Source organism: Dermacentor silvarum, chromosome 5 (assembly GCF_013339745.2).
Source record: "Dermacentor silvarum isolate Dsil-2018 chromosome 5, BIME_Dsil_1.4, whole genome shotgun sequence".
Lineage (NCBI taxonomy): Eukaryota > Metazoa > Arthropoda > Arachnida > Ixodida > Ixodidae > Dermacentor > Dermacentor silvarum.
Genome location: NC_051158.1, coordinates 7,999,243 through 8,012,645, shown reverse-complemented (window position 1 = coordinate 8,012,645; position 13,403 = coordinate 7,999,243). Strand labels below are relative to the sequence as shown.

General features: G+C 41.7%; 1 long non-coding RNA gene across 1 annotated transcript; it reads right to left on the bottom strand.

Moving 5' to 3' along the window:
* Positions 1 to 298: 298 nt before the first annotated feature.
* LOC125945523 (uncharacterized) lies at positions 299 to 12,968 on the bottom strand. The gene is made up of 4 exons (XR_007466966.1): positions 12,762 to 12,968; positions 8,759 to 8,858; positions 7,506 to 7,797; positions 299 to 414 (listed from the first exon to the last, which is right to left on the bottom strand). It is a non-coding gene; the product is annotated as an uncharacterized LOC125945523 (long non-coding RNA).
* Positions 12,969 to 13,403: the final 435 nt, after the last annotated feature.

Genomic DNA, 13,403 nt, shown 5'->3' with positions numbered 1-13,403 from the left:
GGTGCCTACCAGTAAAATTGGTACAAGCGCGCTCCCGGCCAGGTGCTTTGCCAATAGGAGACCTATATAAGCTTGAAGGTACACCCACCTGACAGCAACTTGGCGGCGTGCGACCGGCAGACAATATCACTGTCCTTTTCATCATGTCGTCACCATCGCTGTTGCATGCATTTGGGCGGGCTGTAATAGCATTCCAGCGATCTTGCAGAAAGTAGGCTGCGTTGGGAGCAGCCAGGGGAGTAAATGTTGCAATAGTTTCCGAGTTGGATAAATTGTTGAAGTGCAAATATTGTTTTTTATTGTTCTACTTTTGTGGCATTGGTGCTCAACGCCCGCCCGCGCAACCTTCACACATTTTTCCTAAATTACGAACGATCTTCCCGAGAGGGTTGCTTCTTTTCTTTCTGCTCCTCGCTGCAAAAGAAATACAATTGGTTGTTACGATTCCTCTTGCAAAAAGTCACAGTCTCGCATGAAAGGCGACGCATCGATTGCGATAGCAAATTAGCGGACATCTATACGAAGCAAGGATAGTACTTATATTGGACGCATAACTTGTAGACATATACATACTAACTAAATGAACAAGCAAGGTGTCACGCGCGCACAAGCAAACATGAACACATCTCACACGATGACCGCGGAAACGCGCTGTCAAAACGCTGGAGTGAGGAAGCGCGCCTGCAGTAGCGAGCGAATTGACCTTCGTGCTGCGCCTCCCACTAAACCGCGAAAACACAGCGCACGGTGGACTGTGTCCCCGACGCAGACGGCTTTCAAGATGCAGCGGCCCGGGCGGGCGCGCGCGGCCGCCTGGGCCACCCGCAGTAGAACGCGCACCCCCTTCCTCCCTCCCTACCCTCCCACCGGAGCGTTGCGCGCGACATAAGACGGCGCGCTTCCAACCCACTTTCCTCCCTTGCGTGCACGAGATTGAGCCGCGATCGCCCGCTCACCCTAGCACGCTTTCACTCGCACATAGAGCATGCGGCATGCAGCGACGATTTTATCGCCCTTGGACTTCCTACAAAGCCTCACGAGACGGCGACGGCAGAATTGGGCCTGGAGTGTCCATATAATTGCTATCGCAGTAAAACAGGTAAAGTAGTTATATATAATCATCATCATCAGCCTATATTAAGTCCACTGCAGGGCGAAGGCCTGTCCCTGCGATCTCCAATTACCCCTGTATTGCGCTAGCTGATTCCAATTTGCGCCTGCATATTTCCTGCAAACAAAGCATATATACTGCGCGAAAAAAACATTCATTTTTATAGAGCAGTTGCCCAGGCTAAAGAGAATGTTCAAGGTTTGCAACAAGCAACATCTGCTCTCAGGCTGTATGGTATATGATTAGATGGGGGTTGAGGCGCAAGATTACCCGAGAAATAAACAAAGACACGAACAAGCGCAGACTCGCATCTATGATAATTTATCGATTGGACGTTACGTTATTCCTTATGTCGTTATGCGCATGTATGGGGTATATGTCTAGTGAGGCATCGGAGAATAAATAGTTTGCGAGTGCTTAATTGTACATAAACGCTCTTAGTCTATTTTTGTTTATTTTTATTGCGCCTAGCATTCCTTTCTAATTCTATGCGAAAACCTGTGCGGTAATAAAATTTAACTTATTTCCTAAAGAAGCACGCGTGTTATTGGTATACACAAATAAGGGTAGTTCAAGGAAGCCTTCTTATTGACACCATCTTCGATATTCTATAAGGATGCAACCGCATGAAAATGAATTTACCTTTTTTTATTTTTTAAGTCCACTTTCTGTTTCCTGTGTTTACTTCGTGTTAAATTTCCCGCTGCATTGACCAGTAAAAATAGATTGTCTATTTACTTTATGTTCTCCTCCCCCTTATACGGACCATATAGTATGTTGACCTTTTATTTACTGTACTATACAACCTTTCTTTCTCCAGCAGAAAATAAACTATCCTTTACTCTGTTTCTACTTTGTCCTTAGCATTAACCGTAGTATATGAACGTTTTCATTTATTCAGTCTTCACTTGTTTAATGTGTTGATGCTATTTTAAAAACTATATGTTTAATATACCGGTTTGTTTTCCTGTAGAAACTGAGTAGTCATTTCCTGCGTTTAGGGTTGGTCATTACTGACCAGGATATATTTACTCTTCACTATTTAAAGCATTCGATTTACTGGAGAAATGTACGGTCTGTTACCTCTCTTTTTACGTCGTATGTCGTATTATATTCCGCTCATTTCCTTTTGTACATTTTTTGCCTTACTGGATGTTTCAACCAGAAAAATGACCACTCCCTTTTAGTGTTTTTATCGCTCATGCTTTCTGAAACATATTATGAATCAAGGAGTTCCACTGAGCTAGAAAAATAGGATGCATGACAGTTTTCAGTCAGCGCGCCCCTGTAGCATGGTGACAACGCTGTGAACTGACTACGCGACCTTGAAACAATTCTGACCGTTGTGCACGCGCACATTAGTTTAGAACGGACCCTGCCCGCCTTCCGCCCTTGTGTGTGCTAGAAGGCTCCGACGCACCAAGCCTTCTCGGCTCACCCTAGCGTGCTTTCACTCACACTGCTGCATACCGCGCACGGTAGCAATCTTATTGCACTTGGACTTTATATGAACCCTCACGACGACGTTGATGACGGCGGCGAAAATTTGCCAGGAGTGTCCATATAATTGCTATTACAGTGATATATCACCCCTATGGCCATCAAAGTGATGTCCCTCTGCTGATTTTTTTACCACAGCCCATATGCCGAGAAAGCGATCTTACTGGTTGTCCATGTGACGTCATCGAGCATACAATAACAATGCCACTGCTGTAATGTTATTTTGATTGTATTTTATATGTAGTATTTTGCTTACATGTCAAAAAAAGAAAACAAAATGCAATTGGCAGATCTGTAGAATTCTTCAAGGTTATGTATGGCACATTTCCGCCTTAAAGCGTACCCGGGCTGCTGCAGCTAACTGTATGCCTGCATTTGTGAAGGTTTTTTCTCGGAAGGGAATGGAATACAATGTGGGAAGCCTATGTGCAGAACACTTGAAGCTTACGGTTAGAAAAAATGTCACAAAAGCTTAACAATAGCCGAGCGTCCAGGCTCCCGGTGGATGGCATACGAGACTCTCATGCATGCACTTGTGCTTCAATCCTTTAGAAAAGAATTCAATGCAGCCGTGAGGACTTCTCAAAGAAGATAAAACATTCCGCAGAACTCAACTCTCGGTGATTTTTGACGGTAATGCGTTTAGCATTGAATTAATAAAACGACCCTACGTATTGTGACAGTTTCTCGTGTTTTGTGGGCGTTCTTGAGCGCTTCGAAAGATCTTTTAGATAGCACGTATTTAGCATCAGAAGGATGAATCAAGGATTTTCGACGACGACCTACAGATTTCTGCTTGACAATTTTGTGCTGAATATATTTTTTGTTAAAATAAATAATTAATAATAACTAAATATGTATTTGGGCGAAATACCAATAATATTCGGTCTTGGTTCAAGCGCTGACAAACAACATTACCTTGGCTTTGTCCAGTTACGTGGCACTCGCATATTTTTAAGATTTGGCTAATACAATATATATATATATATATATATATATATATATATATATATATATATATATATATACTGTATTAGCAAGCACAACAAACAGCTGGTTTACTGTAAACATGTAGTACACACTAAGGATGATACGAACGTACTCAGCAATGTAGTGCGTAATTATGCACGAAAAACGACATGCATGTTGAAATATCTATTTCTTAGAAAGGATGTAAGAATATGAAACAGAAAGTGTTGGCCAATTTTCCACACGGCCGACATAAGATCGTTGCCAACACGGCGTCTATACAAAGGCTGAAAACAGAACACTAAGAAGCAGTGGCCCATCTTCGACACGGGGGAAACACAAATGTTGGAAACACAGTCTAAACAAAGAGTGAAAACACGGAAGAAACTAGAAAGCACTGACCAGTTTTCCACACGAGAGAAATATAGAATTCCCGTAAAGACAACCTTGCTTTGCGACATTTGTAAACCGTAGCCATGTAAATATATCTCAGCATATCTTTCAGAAACAACTTTGAGAGGTCATGTAGTAACGCACAAGTACACATATATTCTCACGTATTATATATCTCAGCATATCTTTCAGAAACAACTTTGAGAGGTCATGTAGTAACGCACAAGTACACATATATTCTCACGTATTACATATTTCTTCATATATTTCAAACGTTGTTATATGCCTATTGTTTTGCACTATAATTTTCCTTAAATGACCATACCTCCTTCTTTATTGCTTTCCTCTGTATTATTTTCTTTAGACACCTCTTACCTCTAACCCGCTTTCTTTCTTCATCGTCACATATGCATGATGCAGGCGCTAAAGTTTCTGTGATCAAAATGGCGCCCTGAGGCGCTCCTGACGCGCAGCGTAAGTGGTACTTATATTGAGTTCAATAAACAGACACGACGTAATTTACATTGCAGAAATGTGCCACAACACCAAAGTGCAATGTGAGACCCGCAATGAATTTCGAGGACGAACGCGCCCCGTAACTTCTTTGCTCCTCGTCATATAGGAGCTGCGCTCACTCACTTTATGTAATTAAGCTGTTGCTATGCGACGTGCCTAGTGCGCCAAGTATCTCATGTGCTGCCTTGTACAAGTTTATTGATCCTTCTTTCCAGGCAAGTGTTCGAGGTCTAATAGGACCAGGACCGACGTACTTACACAATAGGTCTGTCTACAATGGCGGTGTACCACGTTGATACTGATATCAGCTCGCCCGTTTCGAGAATACTTTTTTTAGAATGCACATGCTGATTTACAGAAGGCCAAAAGATCGAACAAAATGCGCCTAAATTCCTACATACGAAGAAATTTTAGAAAATCTGGAAGAGCTGAAGCTCGCCTGCAGCTTGTCCTTTTCTGTGGTAATGTTTCTGTCTGTGTAAAAATATATTGACATAGGCAATGATTAAAGGTAAGAAGCGTCCATGGTTGAATGATTATAGCATCGAGATTGTTTGCTATGGCGAGGGTTCTTGACCGATCTTAAGAAATTTGAATTATTTAATTATTGTACTTATTTTTATTTCTACCAACAACTAGTGACATCTAGTGTACAAAGTTGTTTATAAAGGCCAGAAACTCACAAATCGCGAAGTGGGGAGAAGAGCCAAAGAAAGCTATCGCTTTTGAAAGTTGCAAACACACAGTCTATACAAAACATGGAAATAGAGTCTACAAGAAGGATGGTACAAATAGTTTATAGAAAGGATGGAAACACAACGGAAACTACAGTACGCAGATCAATTTTAAACATTGAAGAAATACAAAGAAAACACGCCTCCCTGATATAAACACTTTTTAATAGGTGCAGTACCTTTAAATGGCACACATGATTTATTCAAGGAAGGGAAAACCAACTTCCTTCTTTTGAGAACAATATTAAATGGCATGCAATAGGATAATTTTTTTCACATATTGAGAAAGCTCCCTACAAACACCCAAACGGTAAGCACTGCTTCCTGTTCACTGCAGTCTCAGTGCCAAAGTATCCTGAGCCTATATAGAAGTAGTGCCATTGTGCTGACATGTGTTTTGCGTAATGAAACAATACACCATGACATAAAACCTGTTCATACAATGCTGGCCTGTAGGTATTTTGAAAGCACACAAATCTCTTCATTGAACACCATTTGATATACCAGGAATTCTTTTTTTACATTTCAAATATTTTCACTAAGTTACCGAAAACTTGGGACACTATATGTGACCAAGATTTAGAACTCTTGGTCAGTATTCGTAAATGGGAATGTTCCACAGTGGCACAGCTGGCATAATGCCATAAATGTATTTTGATATGCGTCGTACTTCTCTATGTATGTACCGGTTATCACCACTCTTCCCTCGATAATCATCATACAACGACATAGTCCTCGTGACATAGCTGCGTAGATGTCTCACAGCGTCCATACATCTGATTTTGCATTTGCATTTCGGTATATCTTGAGAGCCGTGCAGTGCATATATAAAAACATTGCTATCCAGCTGCTATCAGGCTGACATCTTTTTTGTGTAATAAAAACAACACATCACCACATGATCCCTTTCGATATAATGTTGGCTTTTAGCTGTTTCTCCAACACACAGACCTCTTCAGTGAATACCGGATGCTATGCAACGGTTTCTCTCTCTCTTTTTTTTGTGGAAGATTTCACACATTTGGGCTAGGTTATGAAAACCTTGGGTAAATATGTATTTTCACAGTCTTGGTCGAAGTCCATAAAAGGGAATGTGCCGCTGTGACACATTTGGCCTCGACGCTCTAAATGCATTTAGATATGTGTCGTACTTTTCTGTGAAGGCACCTGGTGTCACCATTCATCCCTCGACAAGCATCACACATTGCCACAGTCCTCGTGACGTCGTTGCGTAGACGTTTCCCATCTTCCATCCACCTGATTTCGTGTTTGCATTTCACCATATCTGGCGATACAAAAAGAAAATCGCCTTGCTCTAAGCTATATAGCAAAGAACGTAATATTACCTTGGTTCTGTCCAGTTGCGTAGCCCTAGCACACACACATATATATATATATATATTAATTTGGCACAAGTTCGGTGGGACGCTCTGTATATCAAAATTGAGAACAATGTAGTGACCTCGGCGGTATAGAGAATACATGAGATTACGTGTCGCAATTATGAAAATATGAAGCACAAAACTACGATCAAGGCATGGAAAAAACAACTGTTTCTATCTTGGCTGCCCGCGCATGAATCTTCGCACTAGCTGTGGAACCACCATATAGCAGCTTTGTTCATAACAGTTTTTCACTCACCCCCATCCGCTGAATACCACATAAATAACCTCTTCATATTCTACCGCTCTCAATGGCCACGGTTCGAAAGCCGAGAACGTGCTTGCGCCCTTTCACGAAGCCTGTCTGCGAATCTGCCACTTCATAAAATAATATGAAGTTTTTGTTGTTTTGGTTTTTCGTGGTACTGGCATTCAGCAACTTCTGCCTCAGCAAAATACTTGAAGACGTCATGAACAGCCATCCTTCTAATCTGATGGGCCAACTAATCAGAACCACAACATAAAATTGGTAAACAAGAAAAATTGTACATCAGTTTTCCATGAGTTTGAATCCACCACAAAAAATGACGCTTTCTTTAAATTGACCAAGTAAGTGGGTGTAATTAAATTATAATCGGCACATTTCTACTAAAAACCACGTTACTATAGTTCTTCCCGCCTTATGATTAGCGTTTATTAATTACATGGCAGCAATCCTACCAACCTATATAGATTTGGCAGACACTCGCACCATTTTATCTATCGCTGTGCAATGCGGGGCAGGAGGGAGGCTGCAGTGTCTTTGCAGATATATTTCAACCATGTTATTGAAGTAGCTTGGTCGCATTGAACCACTACTTTGGCAATATAAGGAAAAGAAAAGAGAAGAAGCAAGCTTACGCTGGTGTGCACTGTTTCCATGTGCAGACATCGTTGCGTTGCTAATGGCTGGTGGACTACTTTTTTTCTGTGTGGCAGGGTCTTGCCCCGTTGGATGTGTGTGCATTCTATCGTCATGCAATCTATATGCGTGTGCACAGGAGGTACCTCCCTTTTCCGTTGTTTCCAAAAGGCTGGTGAAAACAGCAAAAGTGATGACGATATTGAAGCATGAGATGTTCATCATACCTAATACGCTCCAGAAAATGCCGCGGGTTTTCGCTCCTGCTCGTTAGAGCTCGGCTGAAAACATCTGATGGCAGGATTGTAAGAGCAACGTTTTAGGATATGCATTATTTATTGTAGGGCTTTCGTTCAGAACAAAGGCCGAACACTTATAAACGGTAACAGTGGCGCAAAACCTGAACACATTGTTTCGGAATGACTTATGGTATATTCAAATACCTCCTCTTGCGATACATGTTACTGAATAACCCCACAAAAAAGAGCAGCTGCACGGGAGGTCTGTATTCATTGTTGATGCATGTTCAGTTATGCGTATATTTGTACTCGAAAAAATGTAAGCGTTAGTTGTATTTTGTGAAATACACATGTCGGGTACAAGATACTTTCGTAGATTCACGCAAAGTGAATCTACAAAGATTTTGAGGTCTCTGCCTATATTGATTAGCATTTCTCCTTACAATATAGCTAAGTTACAGTTCAATATAACAACTTCGGCTACGTTCGAATTGAAGTGAGCTAGAGTTTTAGACATAAATCTTTACACATTTTCTGCGGAAAAGCATTTTCCGAGCATGGGTTTCCATACTTTGTTCGAGTCATGCTAGCGTACATTTATGTACGATATCAGAGGGGTGCGACCATTGTTTTAGAAATCGCATAATTAATTCTTAATATATTTACAGCCATGCACCACTAGTTGTCAAATCAAATAATTTAGTTTATAATTTATTGTATTAGTAACGAGTAGTCAGATATCAATTGTCACTGCAAATTAGATTCTCAAGGTTAATGTGAAATAAAAGCACGACAGTTTCGTAGAACAGGTGTCTAAAATTAAAACGCATTTATAAAGTACAATGATGGGATGAGTTATATAAAGTGATTTCCCGGTATTTTATAAAATGCACTCTGCCAATGAAGGTTACAGAAGGATATAAATCATGTCAAAGCACCACAAGTACAACTCTACGCTCGTCAATCATAGAGTGAAATATGATATCATATATACGTATATGGAGCACGCATACCTTTTTTGCGTTGGCTGAGAACTCAAAGTAAATTTCGGTGGCCTGAATTATTGACATTCGGCAGGTACGTTAGCGCACTTGGTGTCCATCATCTTGCTTCCTTTTCGAATAGACGAAATAGTATTAAGCATTCCGTTCACAAAATTAGCTGAAATGCCACGACCCAACACAATAGGCACTGCACTTTTATTGTAAATATTGGCATCATGGAAGATACGAAAGTGATGAACAGGCTGTGGAGACACGTTTCTTCGTAACATATCTTCGGAAACACGGCTGAAAGGCATTTCATAATGGTGACGTATTATATAAGTGGAAACGTGCCGGACGTATTTTTGACGCTGCTGAGGCGTTTTTCTAGCAGACAATATGTTTTCGCATATATTTTACATCACTTATTTTATATTAAAAACAGAACCTCCGAGGAATTTGTTTATCCTTCTGATTTCGTGATTTCTGCTAGAGACTGCGTATGAGAGATGTGGCCGAAAGCATAATACCTTATTCCATAATCATATACTTTAGCCAGAATACGTCAAGAACAAGCTAAACATTGTGGAGTAATGACAGGCGCAGCAGTTACTTTGCAAATTTTTATAGAGTTCCATAAAATTTTTGATTTCACTGACTTTTCTCGCGAGCGCCATGCCATAGCCAACCGGCGGGAAGTCTATTCTTTTTTCGCATGTAGTTGGAACTTTTTCAACCGCTGCTGCTCTCTTACGTTTTTCCTGCGCTTACTGCTGTGAAAATACTCTTAGATATAGTATTTTATAAGTAATTAAAAGTAAATATTGTTAGAAATAACATGTAGTAATCAAAAGTGCAGAGTATGCATCTCTACTTCCAATATGATAATGCTGCAAATTTCTATTTACGAACAGCAGTATACTCATCAATATCTAAAACATTGCAAAAAGTAATTTGTATCCCTCTGAAAAAATATAACATGTTATCACTATGTGCAAGCAATATCAGAACAATGTTCCAAGGTAAAAATAGGTAGAGGTATTTTATTTGATAGATAGAGGTAGAGGTATTTTATTGATATACACGGAGATGCTGCTACCAAATAGAAGCATGCATTGCGTTTAAAAAATGAATTTTTTGTTTTAGCAACATACAGCTCGCTAAAGGAAGTCAAATGAAAATCGGTTATGCCCAGTGCCGTCTTTATAACAGAGGATAAAAGGTATCGCAATATGTTTATAGTGTTTTTTTATCTTTATTTGTTCGTGTCTTTTTTTTAACAGCCAAGGGGCTGCCTCCGTGCCAGAAATAAACAACGCCTGCTCTAACTAAACAATCGCACAAAAAACACGCTTTATATACGAATCTAACGGTCCCGAATGACATGGTTGCAATAGGCAGACACCTGAACGTCAAATACCTAAAGGTTTACCAAGAAAATTATAGTGTAACACAGTGCCAGCAACAAACTAAGTGGGCTTAAACAAAAACTTGTCAGCTACACTCCGTGGTGAAAATTGCATAGTTCTAACAAGAGAGTCCGGCTTGGCCAAGGACGGCGAAGTCCTACAGCTGTCTGGTCGCCGAAACGCCGCCACGTCTGCTCACACCGGGGAGAGACGCCACAGGGCGTCGGGAAAGTACGTTGCTTCGGGTGGCGTCTTTTGTGAGCTCGGGTCCAGGCGCCAACACTTCCGCGCCTCTGCAGCCTTCCTCGCATGGTTCCGGCCACCGTTGTTGTCAGGAGACGCTAGCCCATCAGGGAAGCTTTGAAGTAGCCTGGGTAAATTTCTTGTACGTCACGGTCCTGCTGTCCCTACGAGCGCGCGCTTAAAGCTGTATTCTGCGCACCGACTCTGCCGACTTGTTCCCTCCGTCTCCTGCGTCAAATTTTTAATGTGAAAGCATTTTGCGCCCCATTACGCGAAAATCCGGCGTTGTAGTCGTCGGCGTGATAGAATGTTGGTAGCAAAAATGGCCGATGGCAAAGTGTAAAAACTCGTCAAAAATGGCCGAATTGACGCCAAGTTTCTCAGGCAGTCCAGTAAATTAATGCATTGGAAAAGAAAATTAGGTAAATTTTGATCTGGTTGCGAATCGAACCCGGTCCTCCTTGGTGCGAGAGGAACATGCTTCCTCGACGCCACGGTGGCTCAACGGTTCTGGTTGACTAAACGTGTGCCTAGTGCGTGCGTCTTTAGGCGCATGACGGCTGCATCGGTAGGACCGATAGGTTGGAGGTAGGTAGGAGGTAGGAGGTGCACCGGTAGGTAGGAGGTGGCACCACGTCAACAGGGTATAAATTGTTGTCAGAGACCTTCTGTTATGCCAACTTTAGGAACTGGATTTGTGTCCATGGTAATGCGCCGCTCCTCAATGAACTCCTCTTACGCCAACTTGGGTAACTGTGTGTCACATATCAAGGTGAAAGCCTTATACGTCTCATTGTTAGTCGACCTTCAACGTCCTTGAGCAAAAACCGTGTCGTCGACACGAAATCGTACAATCGGTTTTCGCCTTGAAGTCCTCTTAGGGACAACATAAGAGACTCTGGAATTTTTTGTGTGCCACGTTTTAATGAAAAAAAAAATCCTTGAAGATTTATACGAGGCTTAGTTGGAATTGAACTCACGCGATGTAAATTCTGCCAAACCTCTCTGAATGTATATTCAGAAAAGCGCCGAATTCATGGCGGTGTGTCAAACGAAACAATATAACAAGAAGCTTTAACATCATATCTGCTGCAATTAGGATCTGCAGTTTTCAATCAAGTAGCCGATAGTTAAAAAAAAAGCACTTTCTGTATCCTTGAGCTTGACGAGACTTCTTTAACATCGAGGTAAGCACCACGTTATCAAGGTAAAGCTTACTGCTTTAAGAGGAAGCTTTAGCTCGGGCGCAACTCCGATGCCACCTATTCAAATACATGTAAAACGCAGAAACGCTTTTATGAGATAACCACGAGGCCAATTTTAATGTAATTTGCTTCATTTGAGAGAAAAAAAGTAATTTGTAATAACTGCTGGCAGCGGAATTTTGATTACAAGTCTGAATGTTTCGAACGAATTTTCATAAATTGGTTAGTTTGAACAAAATGGAAGCAAGGGGTCTAGAAATTCGTAGCTTCTCACCAAGAAAGATATCGCAGTTCTGTAATTTGCGACCATTGAAGCATTCAAAGCGAACAAATTCACTATATCAATTTATATCTTACGTGAATTTGTTACATTGTCTACAAGGGTTCTTCAAAAGTCCTACTCACATACTAATGGTATGTTCAAAAGCCAAGCATAATGACTGAAATTTGCCTGCGTTATCTGTACTATTATATGCAATCAACAAAATTGTGATATCGTCTTCATTTGCTAACATACAAAGCTGTAAACTTCATAGTTTCGTTTTCATAAAATGAGAGATTTTCGACCATTATATTAAGCAATTGACAGCCTAATTAAAAATCTTGCTATGAACGGTCACCAGATTTAACGTTTTCTTTTAAATCCAACACACCTCAACAAAGTTGGTGCAGTGGTTGCCGAGAAACACTATCTTTTCCGATGCCTTTAGATTAGAGCGCGCGAGCTAACGCTTCTTCTTAAGTGATCGGCTGTGGTCTTTTTCCAGAGCAAGTTATTTGCCATTGTTCATGTTCAGAACCATGCAGAATGTACCACCGTCTGGATGACACAAAAAATTCCTCATTTGTTCATGGCATTTTATATACATTGCGCAGCCCGCTGCACTGTATACGAAAAGCGGCAACAATGCCATGCACGTGCTCTTGCGCGGAGACATGTTGGAACACTTGTCAATACCGCGCCAAATGAATCAAAGAATTGAAACGAAAACACCTTCAGAGCTCCTCTGTGTGTAGCCAGCAGAGGCCGATCAGTAGCGCTAGCGTCTTAGTAAAAAGTCGCAGTTTCTTCCGAACCCGAAACATCGATTGGGATAGCAAATTATTAGACAGCTATCTGACGTAGGGATTGTAGTTGTTTCGACCGTGTCAACTTGTAAAAATTAGCTTACTTACTAAATTAACAAGCATATGGGGTCACGTGCCGACAGGTGAACACGAACACACCTCACTCGATGACCGCGGACACTTGCTCTGAAAACTCTGGCGTGATGAAGCGCCGCAGCAGCAGCGAGCCATGTGTCCTTTGTGCTGATTCTGTGCTAAAACTCAAACTATGCGGCGAGAACACAGAGCGCACGAATAGATTAGCCCTAGGCGCACCGTTACTCTGTCCCCTCACATCGCAGATCTCTTTCAAGATAGAGCCCGCGAGGCGGCGCTCCGCCGCGCCATATGCAGCCGCCGCCGGTGTAAAACACCCCCCACCCCCCCTCCCAGTTCCTTGCGCGCCGTCTTTCCTCGCGCGCACGAGATCTATAGCTACACCACCATCCTCCGCTCACTCTCACACACTTTCACTCGCATTCACAGCCTACGGCGCACGGCCACGACGTTATCGCACCTGGATTTTATACGGAACATCACGGCAACGCCGAAGGCGAAAATGCGCCTGCAGTGCCCACATAATTGCTATCGCAATAATAACAACAACAAAACCACCAAGAAAACAAACTCTATAGTTCATAAAGGTTCATAAAGGAGGTCATATTGAAGGAGTCCGGAATAAATATGACCACCTACGCTTCTTTAACGCGC